Genomic DNA, 20542 nt, shown 5'->3' with positions numbered 1-20542 from the left:
ACGAAAGAAACTCATACATTCATTATATCAATACATGCAACCTCATACTTAAATAAAATTCAAGAAAGTTTTTGTGTCAGTTGTGTGGAATGATACTAACAAGAATAAATGATTTTTTTTATAATTTTTTTTAGAATTGTTGTACAATTATTAGAGATAATTATTTTTTTTTTCCAATTTTATAAAAAAATAACTTGGGAGGGCATCCCATACCATTCCACCCCTTTTAAAAAATTCTTCAAGACAATAATACATACCTTTAATTTTTTTCAATTTACCTAAACCCTCATTTGCCATAATTTTTTTTTGAATTTATTATATAATTTATGAAATAAACTTTTCGTAATTCCAAAGGATGGATTTAAGAGGCAAAGTTGGATTTATTTTATTTAGGGAAAAAGTCTTTCGTTGAATTTGCAGCCTACTACTTTTTTCTATTTATAAAAATTTATCAAGTTATTATCACCAGTAAATTTTTAATGGGAATTGTTTTCCCATAAAAAATTGTGTTTTTTTTTCCACTTTCACCCCCCCCCCCCCAAAAATCCGAAAAACCCCTTATCCCGGACTTCCAGTGGAAATCTCGTTTATTGATATTCTGTTGCCTGGCCCTGTATTAGCCATCACATGGGCACATTTTGTGCTATTAAAAAAACAAAAAAAAAGTGCGAGGGGAATGTGACGGAGAGCCAGCGATCTTCTTCCTCAAGTATTGCTCTCTCACCTCCGAACTGCTTAGTTAATGGTGACACTCTACGTTTCCTTCGCCTTTTGTTGTTTCCGATGCACAACCCATTCCACTCCCTCGTGAATGCCATTGTCTTGGACTTAATCCCCCTCAGTCTTCCTATGTTTTCGATTTTACATGTTTTGCGGAGCCAATCTTCCATCATGTAGGAGACGCGTGAGGGAATGGGATTCTTTGATTTTGAATCCGGCTTTCTGAGAAGCTTGTGATTTTCTTCCTTCTGGTTAACTATGGAGAGGGACAAGCACGCGAAGGAATTGGAGGTGGCCGTTAGAGTGGTCCACGTGGCATGTGCTCTCTGTGGGAGAGTGCAGGAGCGGCTGCTTTGTGCGAGTGATGATCGCGTTATGTCCAAGGACGATGATTCTCCTGTGACCGTTGCAGGTAGCTGCATTGGGACCCCACTTCCAAATTTATTTTCCCGATTATGCTAATGCGAGGTTGTGAATCACGTAATTGCCATTGGGTTTGATTTTTTTGGTTTCTGGGTGTGGTAATATCTGCATTGGTAACACTGTCAGTAGGAAGACTTCTGTGTGCTTTTTGGTTAGCTGGATTTATATGGATTTTCCTTTCTTCCATTTGTTCCAGTGGGCATAGTTTGGATTTGAGAATGATGCATTATGAAATGAAATATTTTATATCAGTCTTTAGTTGGTATTGCAACTTGAATAATTGCCTTGATAGTGCTAGCTAACTTTACCTTGCAGGTTTTCATTCTTTTATTTTTTGACAATGTGATAATACTGGCTCTGTGAAAGTTTTGACGTGGTAAAAGTGCAAGTTTGTTACTTTACGAGTTTAGATTATCTCGTACAATCATTTTGTTGCATTGTTATGGAATTTCTCTGTCTTATGCTGTCAATGTCAATTGTGATAGTAGAATCGTAGTTTATTCATAGTTGCCAGGAGTGAGGTACAATTTGAAACATAATATAAACTTTACTTAATATGTCGTGTGTTGAAATATACTCAGTTGGTATGTTCTTTTTTGGGCGTCCTAAATTTGAAGATTCTTTGAATTAGTTTCTAATTTGTAATTCTTAGATGAGGAGTGAAATTTTACAGTATTTCTTGTTTTTTAGTTGTGACGAAATCTTACAATTCTTTCATCAAAAGGAAACTGCATAAAAAGTTTAAGGAACATGTAAATCATAAGAAAACTTCTAAACTTCCTAAAAATGAATACCAATCAAAGTTGAAGAGCAGCATGCAGTTTACATAATTTGAACACCACAACATGAATTTTGTTGATGTTAAAGCTGACTGATGGCTCTTGTTCTTCCTTTAGGAAAGAATATAAATTCTGCCGACTCAATGCCCAGAATTTTTGTTATTAGTTGGGTATGTCGTGGATTGTTTTCAAGTTGTAAACTTCCAGACTGTTAAATCTATTATCTTGAAGTTTACCTCAGCAATGTATGAGGTAGAGACTTTTGGATTTTTAGTGAAAGTTGGAAGGTTTAATGCTAACTACCAATTTGGCTTGATAGTAGAATCGTAGTTTTTCATAGTTGCCAGGAGTGAGGTACATTTGAAACATAATATAAACTTTACTTAATATGTCGTGTGTTGAAATATACTCAGTTGATATGTTCTTTTTTGGGCGTCCTACATTTGAAGATTCTTTGAATTAGTTTCTAATTTGTGATTCTTAGATGAGGAGTGAAAATTTTACAGTATTTCTTGTTTTTAGTTGTGATGAAATCTTACAATTCTTTCATCAAAAGGAAACTGCATAAAAAGTTTAAGGAACATGTAAATCATAAGAAAACTTCTAAACTTCCTAAAAATGAATACCAATCAAAGGGAAGAGAGCATGCAGTTTACATAATTTGAACACCACAACATGAATTTTGTTGATGTTAAAGCTGACTGATGGCTCTTGTTCTTCCTTTAGGAAAGAATATAAATTCTGCTGAATCAATGCCTAGAATTTTTGGTATTAGTTGGGTATGTCGTGGATTGTTTTCAAGTTGTAAACTTCCAGACTGTTAAATCTATTATCTTGAAGTTTACCTCAGCAATGTATGAGGTAGAGACTTTTGGATTTTTAGTGAAAGTTGGAAGGGTTTAATGCTAACTACCAATTTGGCTTCAAATTATAGCTTATATTACATTTTCTTCTCCCTCCTCCTCTGATTATGGGAACATTATTCACCATTACCCATGTTATCCACCATGACGTGTTTAGCTGCATGTTTGCATACGATGCTTTCAAGTTTTCATCTTCTTCTTCTTTGGTTGAAATGGTGCTTTAACTTAACTGACCGGATGTTGCCTCAAAAAAAGATAAGAAACTAATTGACTGGGTACTGTTGTTAATGTATGCGCTTGGGAAGACTTGAGTGTTCAAGCAACTATCAGTTGGTTACTATCAGAAATTTTGGGAGTCAAAATGTGTCAATTGTTGCTGAGGAAGATACAGAAATTATCTCCAAAGATGATCAGCAGGTCTGCTGGCAGCTGTTGTGGGCACTGTCAACGAATCTTTAGCCTCAGCACACAGGTATGGTCTCCGAAGTCCAGAGACAACTCTTGGCACTGCGGAAGTTCTTGAGGCCATTAGGCGTTGTAACTCAAGTGGAGGACCCTGGTGGAAGACACTGGGTTCTTGACCCTGTTGATGGCACGTTTAGGGTTTGTACGTGGGGATCAGTATGCTGTAGCCTTAGCTCTGGTTGAGGATGGAGAAGTTGTTCTGGGAGTTCTTGGGTGCCCTAACTACCCAGTGAAGACAGAATGTCTTGATTATCATTACCAGAATCATCAAACGAAGTCAAATTTAGCCTCTGCTATTCCAGAAGCATGGGGAAAAGGGTGTGTGTTGTATGCTAGTAAAGGCAGTGGCAAGGCATGGTTGCAGCCATTAATTGCTGGAGATAGTATTCTAGAATGGCCGAATTATGCTCGACTTATTCAGGTTTCTCCCATAGATGATCCAGCATTAGCAACTCTATGTGAACCAGTGGAAAAAGCAAATTCTAACCATTCCTTCACATCTGGGCTTGCTCAGAGCGTGGGAGTTAGGTATGATATTCTTTTTCTTTTCTAATGAATTAACATTTAAACATATTTTATCCTTCCAAATGGATGGAAATAATTTTTCCACGTGAGAAAAATGCTTGCTGAACTCTTATCTCTCACTACTTCCTAATTAGCCTATTTTTTATAGATTTAAGAAAATATGGAACTTGGAAGTTCTATATTGTAAAAATAGTCAGCAGTCACTTGGTATTTTTCTCTCCACTAAACAGACTAAATAAGTATTTACCTTTTTCTGACCATGTCAATCATACACATCCTTGTGTGAAACCATGTGTAATAATTCTTAAGTACAGTAGAGTGATTGGTTGTACTGCATTAAGTCCCTTTTTCTGGCAATTCCTTGCGATGCTATACTTGTTTTACTTTTTAGATTAGAGGTTTAAAATACTTGTTATGACGGTTCTCTGCTAAACATGTCTTGTGATTTTTTTTTCCCTTCCAATTTATCATTGGAGAATCCCATAGCTAACACTTAAAAAACTCATGTTTGTCCTGAGACTCTTCCTCACTCGCAATCTCATGTAAAGCACAAAAAAAAAGGGTATATTCAAGAGCAACCATTTATAGACTTGGAAACATTATGGCCTGTTTGGTGTAACTAATGGAACGTAACATGATGAGGTGTGCAATGTCTACTTTACTCATATTACTAATGCTTATGAGTGACATTTTTCCCTCTATTTGTCCATCAATCTCATTTTATTCTGCAGAGAAAAATGCCCCAAAAGTATTTCTTATTTTCTTTTTTATGCATTATAATGGCAGGAAACAGCCAATGCGGGTGCACAGCATGGTGAAATATGCGGCAATAGCTCGAGGAGATGCCGAGATATTCATGAAATTTGCAAGGTCAGGTTACAAAGAAAAGATATGGGACCATGCTGCTGGTGTTGTGATTGTGGAAGAGGCTGGTGGTGTGGTGACTGATGCTGGAGGGCGCCTTCTGGATTCTCAAAGGGAATGTACTTAGAAGGGCTTGACAGAGGCATAATTGCATGTTCTGGGGTCACTCTTCATGAGAAACTCATTGCAGCTGTTTATGCTAGTTGGGACTCAAATTTATGAGTCCTTTTTTGGCTTGAATTTTAAAAGGTTTTAGGTGAGTTCAACCAAAGGTACTTACTAGAGGCAAATCAAGTTTCATGACGTATAGGTATTTATAGGTTATTCATCAACAAAGTTCACACTTTTGCGAAGGCATAAGATGCTTCCTTATCGATCGGACAAGGACCAATCCTCACTAACTTGATTAGTCCTTTCCAACAGAGTCACGAAACTTCAGCTTTTGAGGTAATCTGGTTCATTTCTGGCTTATTTATCCTTCTCTCTATTTTAACGAGAAGAAGCAATTCATCGTCATTGCATTTTTCCCTAAATTACAAGGCTGTGGTTAAAACCTTGCAGAAGAGAACGAGATTAGATCTCTAAACCCCAGATGTGGGTCGTGGAAAACATAGAAATTGATACAAGCCAATGGATACAATTAATTGCATTTTAAGGTGATGGTTGTTGTAATGATATAAACTCTAGAAACACTGAATGAGAAAGTTTATTACTCGTTCCAGTCATAAATGTAGAGAAAGTCGAGGAGCTTGTTTTGGTTTCAAATGTAACCTCATATGTCTCTTACATATATTACTACTCGTTTTTTCCCCCCTAAATGACATCTATTAGCATGCGTCGATTGCGGATATTAATATACGCAATTAATAGGATTATAAATAATTAAAATGAGTATTTTGAAGATATTATCATATTTTTTATAAATAACTAATTTAACTAATTTTTTCGTTCTGTGTGAATCAGCTATTTAGTTTTATAATTAAAATTGAAAGGAGGTTTTTTTTTCTGTACAATAAAAGTTTAGATGAATTAGGTCCTGGAGGCTTGCTTGGGTTAATACATGTTTCTAAACTTAAAGAGTGCTAATAGAGGTATTTATAAATTGTCTACCAACAAAGTCCTCACACTGAAAAGAAAACTTTAATTTATGATCTTGTGGGCATGAGTTAACTCCTTATTAATGGATAAGCTTTTGTTGGCTGTATATGATTTTACCATGAGCATACCAAGAAGCTTGACTCTTCAGGGCTGGTGGGCGGAGATTTTTTTGGTCTTTACAATCAAATCCACAGATTTGATGGCGGAAGAAAAGTTCATCACATTTGAGCCCAAACGTATGTGACCGTACAAGGTTGCAATATCTGTTGTTGGGCCCCCAAAATTCGGCTTCTTAGTGATCCAATAATATTCAAATTTTATAAAATAATACTAAGATATTGGAATATTACGTACAAAAAAATATACAATGCGAAAATATATTTGCCCCAAAAAGATAAATAATTTGTTTACCCTTGTTTACTAAGTAAGTCTTCTTCTTTTTTTTCCAATTGCAAAAAATGACAATTAGAGATAACACTCAAATTTCATTGGTAGGGGGATCTGCCAAGGATTGGGGATCTGCCCCACAATAAGTACCAAGCATGGCCAGATCCCAAGCCACTCACGCCACACCTTTTTTGAGGAAAAAACATCTTCATTTTAATAAAATTGAAGAGAAACCTTAGCAATGCATTTTAAAAAAAAAAAAAAAATCGTGTATGTGAGTCTATCAGAGAATATTTATATGACATTTTTTTAATATATTTTAGAAATTTCCAGGATCTGATTCAGTGGAGAGCCATGTTCATCAGTAAAAGTTTCTGTGTTGAACAAGCAAGTTTATATTCTACATTATATTTACATATTTATTTCCTCAAAAAAAATCTAGCAAGCATGATCAGAACTCCATGGCAAGTTTCTTACATGTAGGTCAGTGGATGGAAGTCGTGCGCGCGCGCGTGTGTGGCTTAGGGTTTCGACAGAGGGTTTCAATAAATAAGTTTTGCGTGGCAGAATAGAAGACTAGGTGCAGAATTATTAGATTTAGTTTAAATAAAATAATAATAATATTTAAAAAAGAATAAAAGAAGAGAAAAGAAAAAGGGAAGGTGTTTAGTGTGTAGGGGTGAAGGAGATTCCCGAACATGCACTTGCCAGTGTCGCTTGCAACACATGGCAAGAACACACACGTGCCTTTACTTCTCACTTTCGTAACACAAACATGCAAATCATTTACACACTTTTGTTTTGCTTCCCCCCAAATGATTTTCCATCAAACTATCACTGCAAGTACAAGCAACCCTTTTTGCATTTCTTTTTTTTTTCCCTCCATGCTATATATGATACCCCACAAACCACAAAAATTTAGTTCTTCAATCGAATTTATGTTGCATTGTTTTTTTTATGTGTAAAATAAAGAGCAAAACACAAATATTTCACAACATAAACCACATTATAGGTTTGAACATGTGACATCCCTCTTAGGTCCCGTTTGATACGAAGCATTAAAATGAGAGATTAAGATTGAGATTGCAATTAAAAAAATCATTAAAATAGTATTTAGTATGAGTAATTATTATTATATAGGATGAAGTAAACCCATAAAGGGGGATTGGTAAATACCACTTTCCCCAATGGTATTCTCCAATCCTACATACATGGGTTTGGCTAATCCCATATAACAAGTAATCTCTTATACTAAATACTTTTTAATAGATTTTCTCAATTGTAATCTCAATTCCAATATCTCGTTTTTGATACCTCCTACCAGACGCAACCTTAAAGTAAAGAAGGAGTTAATTAGCATGGTTATATTTAAAGGTTTTCAATGAATGTGTTGTATTATTGCTTGGTAAGGTATTCAAATGTCAATAAAAGTTTTATCTTATTAATTAGACGGGGTAAGCTAGAATATTTTTGTTTCATGAAAGGAAGAAAAGGAAGGAAATAGGAGGGGGGGTGTAAAATGTGTTGCACTATCTCACGTGAAAGTATATGTGCTGTATCTTTTGTACAATCTTAGCTTTGTTAATTAGCATTCATCACAATATCGTGAGAGTGGAGTCAATACATAATGCCTTTATACTACAATAAAAAAATGAAACTTTTTTTTTGAGATTTTCATTTTAATAAATTATTTTTTTGATAATTTCTTAATCACAAAACTAACTATGAGATCTATTATAATTTTTTGCATGTCTCAAGAAGTTTATATATAGTAAGTGAAAATTCTCCTCATTAATTTATAGTATAATGGTAAATATTCTAGATCAAGTTACTATATTACTTTTTTTCCTTGTATTAAGTTCATTTTTTTTAAATAAATGATTGCTATAAAGGAATTTTTTAGTAAAGGTGTCACAATCCACGAAGATCTCAAAAATTAAGTCATGAAAAAGACTTTGGATATTGTAGGAAAACAAAAACATATTTAGATGGTTACCCATCAAGATAAAAGGATTAAATTAAAAATTGATGTGGAGGGCTCCATTGATCAACACAAAGAAGCTATCTTTGGTAAGTTAATTCAGCAACAAGAGAGGATTTTTCATGATTTTCAATTACTTTATATGATTACGTGTTCAGAAATTTGCGAGGAGGAAAAAATCAAGAAAAATTCAAAATCTTCTTTAAACATCTACAACAAAATTTTTGGATGAATTTGTAAAATTTATACCAAAAAAATTCGTTGCAACTTTACATGAAGTTTTGTGATAGGGAAATGGCATGATGAAATTGATTCATTTTGTGATTTGACTTTCTGAATAAACAAGTTCTGTAGAAAAAACAGCCAAAATCGGTGCTCATTTATAATCTCAGATGATTGGATCAACGTGGCTCTGTTCTATTAAATTTCATCCATCTCTTAGATCTCACTTCAATCATATGGTCTCTTATTTTTTTTATTTATTATTTTTGATCCTCTGCTTTATTACCATGTGTCTTCCTAAGTAGGCGATGATGAAAAATCTGAGTGGGCATATTGCCAAATATAGACAAAGAAACAAATTATGATGATATATACGGGTGGTTGTTGGACGTTGTGAATTAAATTAATGGTTTGATTTCAGAACAATTTATTATTTTAAGTTATTTTTTTCATATAGAACTATTTAAAAATAGTATTTTCATCACAATATATCTTATTGCTGAGTTATTTTTTATTAATGTCAAGTTAGACTTTTTCCACCTCTGATTATTTGAAGCAGTCAATGTCCCAAATTATACCCTTCTAACCTTAATATATGATCTAATTAGAAAGTTGATGCTAATTAGTCTTATATATAATATATGTTTATTATTTTTTTTTCCAATTAACCCTATTAATACCCTCCAACAATAATCAAGTAAGAGATGGAAGAGAAAATTAACAAAGATACTTAGAGTGTTTTAAAAAATTTACTCAAATAATTAATTAATTCTTATATTAAGAATCAGAGAGTACATTTTTCCTTTTGTTATCCTAATAACATCACATCCATATATTGTAAAATTTTGCTGTTGCCAACTTGGGAACTTAAAAAAAAAAAAATACACGGATTATATGAAATTAAATAAAAAATGTACGTCGCATCAAATAAGCCATAAGTCATATGTTTTTGTTATGCATTTTAGCCCGATAAAAAATTTATTTATTCATATCATTAAATAAGAGTTATTTATAGTAGTTTTAAACAAAGTAGTTCAGCTAATTATTTATAACAAATATATATTAATTTTTTATAATATTTTTTCTAATCATGTACACTAATACTATCACTTAATGAAAATCCCTTCACTATATGTGATTAATGGAGATGCTTTGAGAACATAAATTTAAGAGACAGAATCAAATTAATATCTTATATTTATAACCAAAAAAATACCTTATATATCTCCTATATTTAAAACTACCAAAAAATTTAATTCTGTAATCATAATAAAAATAATGATTTTTAAATGTGTCGTTGTTGACTAGTTGACTACTAATCAAACGCAACCTGTTCACTTAGAATCAATTATGCCAATATCCAGTGCAATTTGAAAATTGCATGTGATTTCAAGAAGCACCAGGTGGACCGTGGACGTGTGGTTTGGATCCTCCCACTTCCGTTTTTATAACTTCCATTCACTGGCTTTTTTACTCAGATGTGATGAACAGTAAACAAATTTACTTAGATACGATAAGATCAAAATTATTTATCAAGATACTATACTTAAAATCGTTCAGACTGTGAATGACTTAAAATTTGTACAGAATTGTTCTTGGTCTGAACAATTTCAGTAGGACCCACATCAGAAAATAAAAGTTGTTCTTGGTCTGAAACAACTTCAGTAGGGCCCACATCACGAAATGAAAGTTGTTCTTGGTCTGAACAATTTCAGTGGGGTTCACATCACGAAATGAAAGTTGTTCTTGGTCTGAACAACTTCAGTGGGACTCACATCACGAAATGAAAATTGTTCTTGGCCCGAACAACTTTAGTAGGACCCACAATCCATATTTGTCTTATGCTCCACGTGAAATTGCTTCCTTTCATGCCTTTTCAATTTTTATTTTGACTAGACCACACTTTTGTTTTTTCTTGCCACATGCAAAGTTACTCAAAGAGTAGTCTTTCATTGTTTGAAGCTCAACTCACACGTAAGGATTCCTTCCCTACATATTTCCATCACTATAGGACTCAGGGAGTGGTCATTCATTGTCTTCAGCTTTGTTTGGCAAGTGAGTGCATAGTGTAATTTTGGTTTATATAATGACATTCGACATTCCCATTCCATCTGCCTCCTAATCACTTCTTCAATTGTTCTTAAACTCGGTCGATTCCTTCTATTCTTTTTTCTTCTTCCACACTTTCGTGTGAAGTAGGTGATGTGTGCGGTCTTGCAGTTGTATATATTTATCTCAACTTAAAACTTGATTTTTCTTATGAATAAGGTATATTCTCTAGATTAAATTTTTTTTAATTTGGTATGTATTTTGCTAAATGATGAATAAAAATTTATATTTAGTCATTTTAACATGTTGAGTTTGTTTTAATTAAAAAATGTAGACATATCATTAATTGTCATATAAAATAAATTGTAGTTTACTTTTTTATAATCTGATTAAATATATAACTATTTTTTTAGTAGATAGTGTTTAAGTAAATATGTATTCCAGACTTTCGTGTGAAGTAGGTGATGTGTGCGGTCTTGCAGTTGTATATATTTCATCTCAACTTAAAACTTGATTTTTCTTATGAATAAGGTATATTCTCTAGATTAAATTTTTTTAATTTGGTATGTATTTTGCTAAATGATGAATAAAAATTTATATTTAGTCATTTTAACATGTTGAGTTTGTTTTAATTAAAAAATGTAGACATATCATTAATTGTCATATAAAATAAATTGTAGTTTACTTTTTTATAATCTGATTAAATATATAACTATTTTTTTAGTAGATAGTGTTTGAGTAATATGTATCTGGTTAGATAATATTTGGTTGTGAGCTTAGTTTGGTCTTATATCTGGTGAAGACTAGCACTAAATGGTGCCCAAATTTTCCTGATAAAAGAGTATTGATGGTAGGATTAATAATAATAAAAGAGATGAGTTTTTTTTATTTAATTTTTGGGGAAAATTAGAGAGGAGGACTTAGGAAAAGTAATATTTATTAAAGATATCATAAAAATTATAATTATTTAGGGAGACCAAATAATAAATATAAATTTAAAAAATTACTCATCAGTAATGACTAATTTTTTTTGTCATATTAAGTAATTATATTTTTAAATAACTAGTGTGAAATATTATTAATATTTATTTTTATTTTCAATCATAAGGATGTTTTTTTTTGGGTCACTTAAATGGTACCTAATGTAAAATTACACAAGTGTCTTTATTATAACCTTATTTTCAATCATATTGATATGTTACTACTTACTAACGTTTGTAAATTGAATACGCCCAATTTTTATATTGACACTAAATTTTCAAATCCTTATCATGAACTTGCCAATAACATCTTCAAAACACATAATTGTCGTTATCATTTAACAGAATAGGAAAGAATCCTCAATTTGTGTTTCAAATCTTCAATCCTCCTCCGACAGAACAACGTAGTCAGTATTCATGAAAGATTTGACTTTTAATTTCCGGGGGAAAACATTTCGTGATTTAATTATTGCGATCCATTAATTAAAACTCAGTAAAATACGGTGAGCGTCGGCAGTGCCTGGTTTTACCACGTGGCCAGAACTTGTTAAGTGGGTCCCTCGCTGCCAGCCCTCCCTTCCCGCCCCTCGCTTTCCTTCTCACTCCCCACTCCCCAGTCCCCGGCCTCCTCCTACGGTCTCTCCCTATCTGGGACCCATCTAATTATTCCTTTTTATTTACTTTTAATTTTAAAAAATTGTTTGCCTATAGTTTGGCCGGACATAAGTGCACTCAAATTCTCTTGATAGACACTTCAAATAAAATGGGCGAAGAAAATTATGGTCTTTTTAGAGAGTATTTGAGTAACATCAAAACTATAGTTTCAGAAGTGCTTTTACGGTATAGGAAGTAAATATATAGAGGAGTTTATTTTAATTTATAGAAAAATACTTTTGAAAAGTTATTATTGGAGTATCCAAACACCCCCTTAATAAAAATACTCAAAATGTCCTCTTTTTTTCCTTGTGAATTTCACATCTCGCAGATTTCTCTTAATTATTTTTTCTCTCTCCATGAGCCATTATAAAAATTTGTGGAGTTCATAAGAAAAGGCATTTGGAGCATTTTCATTGGAGAGAACATGGATGACACTGCACTCTAGGAGTATGTAAATATTTCTTGAGTTCTGTAACTCAAATTGCAAAATGTCTAAAGTATCATTTGGTCTTTAACTTAAAAATCATTAGTTTCATATGATTTTTTTTTGTCATGGTTATTTTAAAAATTAAACTTAATGTGCTAACATTTGAGAATACCTGATCAACATTTAACATCAAAATATCATCTTTTTTGTTACCAATTTTAAGACTAAAAAACTAAAAATATATTTTTTAAAATTAAGAAATCAAATTAAAACTTTGTGTAAATTTAAAAGACCAAATATATAGTTTAATTCTGGATACAGGAGTATGTGGGGTCCATTTTTAGATTTTAAATTGTTAACTAAACTTTTTTTATGAAAGAAAAGGGAATGTTGATGATAAAATTTATTTTCCACTCTTTGTTTCTTCTTTTAATATATATGTGCGGGACAACTTGAAAGTGTTTTTCAACATGTTACCAGCTTTTTAGTCACATATTTGACTTAGAGCCTCCGTCCATGTCATGGCCTCTTTGTAGTTCCTCAAAATTCAAATATTACACTATATGGGTAGCCCCTTGGTTGTCCCTAAACTACATGTCTCCTCAAAACAAAAATTTACTTTTCATTTCTTATGTATTCGTTATAAGTTTTGAATCAAAATATAGTTAAATTTCCCCATATTCATTATTTAAAAAATAAATAAATATCGCGTCTATCAATAAATAGAATGACAAGTAAGTGAAAATTTGCATGATATAATGGAGTATATTATAATAATCTCCTCTTAAAAAGTCAATTGATATTTATAATTATTCCCCTGGTTTGAAAGAAATGGGAGGTTAGGTGAGATTGATATGAATAATTATTTTGCTTTGATACACACGCACTTCAAATCATGAAAGCGGGTATAAAGAATCAATAAATAGAAAAGATTAGGTGAATTTTTATCCTTAATATAACAAAAAAAATTAGGAAAGTCACCACTTATCATTAGGAATTTCATATTATATTAAGAGGGATGCCTTGCCCATAGTCAAACTCAAACCATTCTAACTTAAGGCAATTGTATCTTAATATATTTGATTTTTTCCCCCATTCGATTTCGTAGGGTTATAATTTAAATATACTCCTCCGATCCTTAATATAGGACCTAATTCTTGAGTTGGTTTTGGTCCTAAATATAAGACCTATTTATCATATTTATCAATTTTTTCTAAATTACCCCTATAGATACTCCCTCAACCATAATCAAATAGAAGAGGGAGATGGGGTGTTAAAAAAGATGATTATGGTATTTTAGGAAAAATGTGTCACTTTTCTTATAATTAACTAAATTACCTAACTTCATTAATCTAATCAAATTAGTTAAATGGGTCTTATATTAAGGACCGGAGGAGTATATATTTTTAAAAGGAGAGATTCTCCAGCTCAAGCCGCGTAGAAAGATGACAGGAAAAGGCTGATACCAATGGGCAGACCTGAGCATACCCCTAAGGGACAAAGTCGTAATTTGACGCTTTTAAAAGTAAGAAGCGCGTTGACATGTAAAGCGAGGTCCGACGCATATCCAAAGGGACGGTGTTTTGTTTTTTCAAAAAAGTGAAGGGCAGTTTCGTGATTTGACTAGTTTCCGTAGTGCCGACTCCCCGCGACGGCAGTGGCAAATATGTAAATAAGGGCAATCAATAATTATAGGGGCATAGGACATCTTTTGTGAAGCATTATGTTTAATATTTAATAGAAGACATTTTTTTGGTTTTAATTTGCAAATAATACTGCATCTTATATTTAATATAAAAATTAGTTTAATATTTAATTTGATTATAAATATAAAATTTTAATTCACTTTATTTTTAATATTGATCTATTTTATCCTCAAGTAATTCCTATAATAGTTGTATATGTTAAAGGGTTATTATTGATAAGTAATTCAAACACATATGATTAATAAAAATATTTTAAAAATGAGATCTATTTATTATAAATAATTAAATTAACTAATTTTTTTTAATTTTTTCAAATTAATTAACTAAATCTTATATTAAGGAATGAGGATAGTAATATTTTTTTTTCAGTTTTTTAATCACAATTCACATATTAATTATGCCTTTTATTAACCGGATTTGAATTCACAGTTAGGCTTAAAAAGTAAGAATTAAATATTAAGAACAAATTATTCTCACATTTTTCCCCGCATAAGACACTATATTGAATGAAGGTAAATATGAGAAAGATACGTAGTTTTTAGTGACATTATTAACTAATTTATTAAGGGTGTAAATTAACTAAAAATGTTTTATAATTTTAAATGGAGGGAATATTTGAGAATAATATTAATGGGCCTCACGGATGTAATATAATTTTTTTAAAATAAGCAAAGTAAAGTCGTGAATAATGCCACCTGTTAGCAGTTACTTTAGTATTACCTTGTGTGCTTATATAAGATCTAGTTAAAAATTAAATTTGATCTTGAATATAAAATGTCAATTCATTTTATCTCTCTAATTTATAATGTTTTCCGCTAAAACATCTTTATTAATTGTAAAGAGTCCTTATCACTTATCAAGGATATTTTCAATACACAGAAAGATCAACACATTTGTTACCATATAATTAATCAACTTAACTGATTTTTTAAATTTTTTTTAAATTAGTTATTTAACTTTTATATGAACGATAAAAGTTTAATACATCCTTTGGTTTTTTTTATAGGAGCCTAATAATTAAATTACACGTTTTAAAATTAGTTAAGAGTAATAAATACTCCCTCTGATTTTTATTATAAGCTTAAAATAACTAATTTGTGGATAACAAATGACTAGTTAAAATTAGTTAAAACAATAAATAGGTTAAAAGTATATTTTTATTTTCAAATATGACCTTAATGAATAAGAAAAAAATTAAATAAAAGAAAATGTGGGGGAGATTGTGATAAGAGGGAGCATGACAAAGGAAAGAGAATAAATAAAAACGATAAAATCAAAAAAAATTTATTTAATGTTAAAACAAACTCACAATCAAAATTAAAATTTATAAAAATGGACCACACTCTTTTCCAAAATTAAAACTTATAAACAGGATTAGAGGGAGCATGCAAGAAATTAATATTTTTTCCAAGCGTGCCCTTGTTTATCAAGGACAAGTAAGAAAGAGAAAATATAAAAGAGAATATAGTACGCGAACTTGCCAACTTTTTAAATTAATGCAATACGCAAAATTAATTAAGGTAAAAAATAGTAAAAATGCATTTTTATTAAAAAAATCAATGTAATTTAAATTTCAGGTTTTTTAAAAATCAACGGAGGTAGGAGTTTATAAGGTGATTGACAGTGATGGACTGAGGAGATGAAAGACAATTCGTGTGAGGTGGGGGTTTTATGTGGGACGTAGAAGGAAGGAGGGGCAATTCGGAATGGAAATGAAGGGACCAGAGAAAAAGAGGGAGTTAGGAGGGGACGGGTTGAGGAAGAAGCAAGAATAGAATATGGGCGAGTGAGAGAGAGAGAGACAGAGAGTGTAGAAGTCAACAAATCAATAAATGTTTTCATACTGTTACTATGTGTGCATCATCCCAAAGTTCCTTCTTGTACGGCTTTTCATTCCCTCCTCACCGTGATTTGCGGCCTCCCATTCCCATTTACTCACTACTAAACATCGCTCTTTTACTCCGCTTCCACCACTTCTGTTCCCCCCGTACTCTATGGTTTAGGAGTGTATTTAAAAGGTAGAAATAAAACAAAATAAAATATCAACATTCAAAAAACATTATGTACTTGGAATTTCTTATTTCATGCATTTTGAAAATATAAATAGCTTACCCTGTTGATATTTATGAATTATGAATATTGTGTCATCAACTTAATTAGAAACTCTAAAACTGAACTCTTTCTTTATCTTAGCTACGTATGGACTGGTCCTAATTATAAGATTTTATTTATACTTTCACTTATAATTAAAAGATTTTATTTATAAATTATAAATAAAGTCTTATAATTGAGATTAGAGATGGTACAAGATAGTAATAAGGAACAACGATTGAAAAAAACGAATTCTCAAAGAGGATTTGTTACCAGCCAAACAATGTTGTTGAGCTATAAATATTCCAGAAAGCCTTCAATTATGTCAGAATGAGAATCACATGAAAGTGAATGTATGTGTACAATAATTTATTGTTGGCATTATTCCTTATCCAAAAATATGTATTAATCTTTTCTCCCTATAGGACTGTTTGTTCTGTATTTTAAAAAATATTTTCCCAGAAAATTTTGCCATTTTGGTATAAAAATATTATGCCTTTTTTTTTTCCTACTCTGTATAGTAGGGGAAACAGATGTTAATTTGTCCGGAAAGGTACATGATCCAATAGTGAGGATTGTTTGAATTCTTGACCACGCCTTTGACCCAGAAAAATCACACCGAGGAATATGGTTTCTTTTTTTGACGGGAAAAAAAAAATTTAACTTGAGAAGGTTTAAACTTGAGCATTTCAATGGCGTGACAAGGTCACTACATTAAATTTTTTTTAAAATGCTTAAAAATGGCAGGCAAGAACAAGCTGCTTTATTTCTTTAATTTGTTCTCCTTGCTAATGAATTTTGGAGTATGTTAGTTGGAAAATTTGCGTGTAAATAGATTGGCCAAATCTGACCGATTGATATGGTTCGGTCAAACATTGGCAAGAAGTAGAAACTGTTTTACCTTGGAGGAAGAAATTAAAATTATACGGAACAACCAAAAAATAGAGAGCGTATATTTTAAATTTTGGAAAATTTTTTACAAAAAATAAAAAATATTAAACCTCATTTATTTTGTCGAAATTTTCTAATATTGTTCTCGTCTAAACTCTCGTGATATAGAACTTTGATAAAAGAAAAAACAGTATTAAATAAGAATGATATGAAAAAGATGTAATAAATATTTTATATAGTGTTTTATAAAAAATCCTTCAAGAACCCCCTAAAAAGGACGGGAAGGATCATTTAATTATATATCAATATACAATTAAAAGTTATAATAAATCACCATTAAAAGCTTTAGGCTAGAAGAAGAGAAAATACTGTGCCATTTAAAACCCCAAAACGTGGCAGATTTTTGAACTTCAATAGAGCACTGCATACAACATACACTGTAAATGATATAAAATTAATAGGTCCCTCATTATGTGGAGCCCCATTCGAAAAAATAATATTATCTCCCGTTCTATTTATAACACTTTTTTTATACATTACAAACAAAATTTTATAATTAGAATTAAAGGTGATATAAGAAGATGTTCGATTTTATGTTTAAGTTTACGAGATTGGAGACTCCGCTAGAACTACGCAAATTTGTCTCATCATCACATACAATCTAATCACATACCATCTAATGTGAGTTCCTAACGTAGATATCAAAGCAAGTATAGTGTTCATTTGCAAATGCATTTCACTTTGCACTCGCATATTCCTACTTCTTAATTAAGCAAAAAATAAAGCTCTTTTGAAACTTACTTAGTTGCTACTTAATATATGTTTTGGAAACGTTTGGATTAGCTTTTTAAAAATGATTTTATGACATTTGAGGTAAGTATGTAGGATAAATTTGTTTTGACTTGTGTGAAAATATTTTTTTAGAAGGTGTTTGTTTGAATCAAAAACACTTTTAAAAAAACGTTTTCATGCAAATGGAGATAAAATTTCTTTTATATAATTATTTTATTTTAATATTATGATTTAGTTTCTACCCAAACACTCTTAATTGACTTTGGTGTTTTCCAACTAATTATTAAGATTTTCTTAAATGTAAGGTTGTGAATTTGAGCCGTTTTCTCAACAAATGATACTACTTTTAATTTTAAATATAAGATTTAGTTTGTATAAACTTGACATGTTATTGAGGATAGGAGGTAATACAATAAATGAGTTATGACAAAAAAAGATTATGAAGTGTACACACTTTTTTCCTTTCTTCCTCATATCCTTCCCAATTTATAGGAAGCATTCACAATTTTCCTTTCCACATTATCAGATGAAAAATCATATTAAAATTGACATGAAAAGCCAGTAATTCGTGAGAAATTAAAAGGCAGGGAATAATAATAAGGTGGGGGTTTGCTTTTAATGAAATAAGGTGGTACTGTGGTAGTGTATATCTTTTGTGATATTGAGATCATTAGACAAGAAAGGAAAAGGATGAATAAAGTAGGTTATGTATTGATTACTTAGTTTGAATCCCAAGTAAATAACCTTCTTTATCACATGAAAGTTTCCTTGCTTTTCCCATTGTCTACTGAAAATAGAAAATTACAGAATGCTCTATATATTATCCCATTATCACATCAAGCATTCAAAGCTTTGCTAATTTGCTCTTAATCTTGATTAATCTGCAATTATACTTTAGTTTATCACAACATTAATTATGCTATATGGATTATTATATGGATTATTGACTTTTTTTGGGCCAACGACGGATTATTGATATTTGATGATACAAAATTACATATTCATAATTTTATCTAGACATGTTTTCTTGCATGTTTTACAAAGTTTGGGAAAATGTAGCTTTATATATTATACTATTCCAATCTTTAATATAAGAACTATTTAATAAATTTGATTAGGTTAAAAAAGTTAGGTAAGTTAGTTAATTATAAAAAATATGACATATTTTTCATAAAATACCGTAATCATCTTCCTTAATATTTTCTTCCCTCTTTTACTTGATTATGATTGAAGGAGTATCCATAAGGGGTAATTTAGAAAAAATAGATAAATATGAGAAATAGGTTTTATATTTAGGACCAAAATCAACTCAATAATTAGGTCTTATATTAAAGACTGGAAGAGTATTTTATATTGATAGTATTGATGATTTCCTCTGTATTGATTTTTTTCCTCAACTTAATTTATTTATAAGCTGTGATTTTTTTTGGGGCTATAAAGTAGAGACAAATTCTTGAGAGTAGGATCAAATCTACGCATATGGGGGATCTCTGAAATTTATGCTTAGAGAAGGTACCACGTAAATTAGAAGATATTGCCTTTATTTAAGAATAACTTGTTTATCACAATGATGTTATTGTTAGCATATCAATTATCAAACAATAACTAAAAGCTTATATAGCATAAATATTTATTCAAGCATAGAAATATAAAAAAATTATATGCTAAAATGGAATATTCAAAATGTTGGAATGTTCTCTCTGTGTGTGTATTTTAAATAATTTTACTTTCTCAACTCACAAATTCACTCTTTGAATTTGAAGAAAACAAATGAACAGAACCAGAGTCATACAAATGTTACATATTTATTGTTAATTTACATGATCTAAGTATAAGAAGTATTTAATTCCTTAATAATAAGATCAAAGATATTTATTTTTCATTTAACAAAATATGTATATACATGAAAACTATACAACTGAAAATGAATTCACACCAAAGGCATTGGATCAGTGACATCCAGCCTAGTAAAAGAAATTAGTTTCTCATAATAAGCTAATTATCTTTAATATGGATAAGGGAAAAAGAAAATAAATTGACGTAAAAATATTTTTATTTTTTGACCAAAATTAATGCTCACAATGTTATTTCTCCTTCACATTATTTCCATGTTCATCTGCAAAAAGTCCGTTTAGCTATTTGTACTTCGAGTTTGCAACCCATCAAAGAAAAAGTTCAATGTCTAGAAATTAGAAAATTGCTTTATATGGGAGATTTTAAACATTTACCAGAAGAGGATGGTCCATTGCCATTGCTGCGTTACGAAGAACAACCATCAAAACCTTTGACAATTACTAGTAAGATTCATTTATTTATTTTACCCCCCAAGAAATTTTTTTAAAAAAATCATTTATTTATTAGCAAGATTAATTTGCCACAGGGCCCCCAAGAAATTTTTTTTTAAGAAAATCATTTATTTATTAGCAAGATTAATTTGCCATAAAAAATACCAGTGACCTGGTAAGCCGGTGAACCAGTAAACCCTCGAGGTCTTCACCTTACTCCGCCCTGACATACTTTACATATATGAGGACGCACGCACCAAACCAAAACCATTCCCTCTCCTTATCTTTCACTCTGTTCCTCCTCCTTCTCTTCTCTCTCTGCTTCCCTCGGAATTCG

General features: G+C 31.0%; 1 pseudogene; it reads left to right on the top strand.

Moving 5' to 3' along the window:
- The first annotated feature begins 725 nt into the window (after nt 1-725).
- On the top strand, nt 726-4861 carry LOC114762264 (PAP-specific phosphatase HAL2-like; annotated as a pseudogene).
- Nucleotides 4862-20542: the final 15681 nt, after the last annotated feature.

Source organism: Neltuma alba, unplaced genomic scaffold, assembly GCF_004799145.2.
Source record: "Neltuma alba isolate B1F8T4 unplaced genomic scaffold, ASM479914v2 tig00011202_pilon, whole genome shotgun sequence".
Lineage (NCBI taxonomy): Eukaryota > Viridiplantae > Streptophyta > Magnoliopsida > Fabales > Fabaceae > Neltuma > Neltuma alba.
Note: the sequence above shows the minus strand (reverse complement) of the source record. Positions and strands in the feature narration are given on the sequence as shown.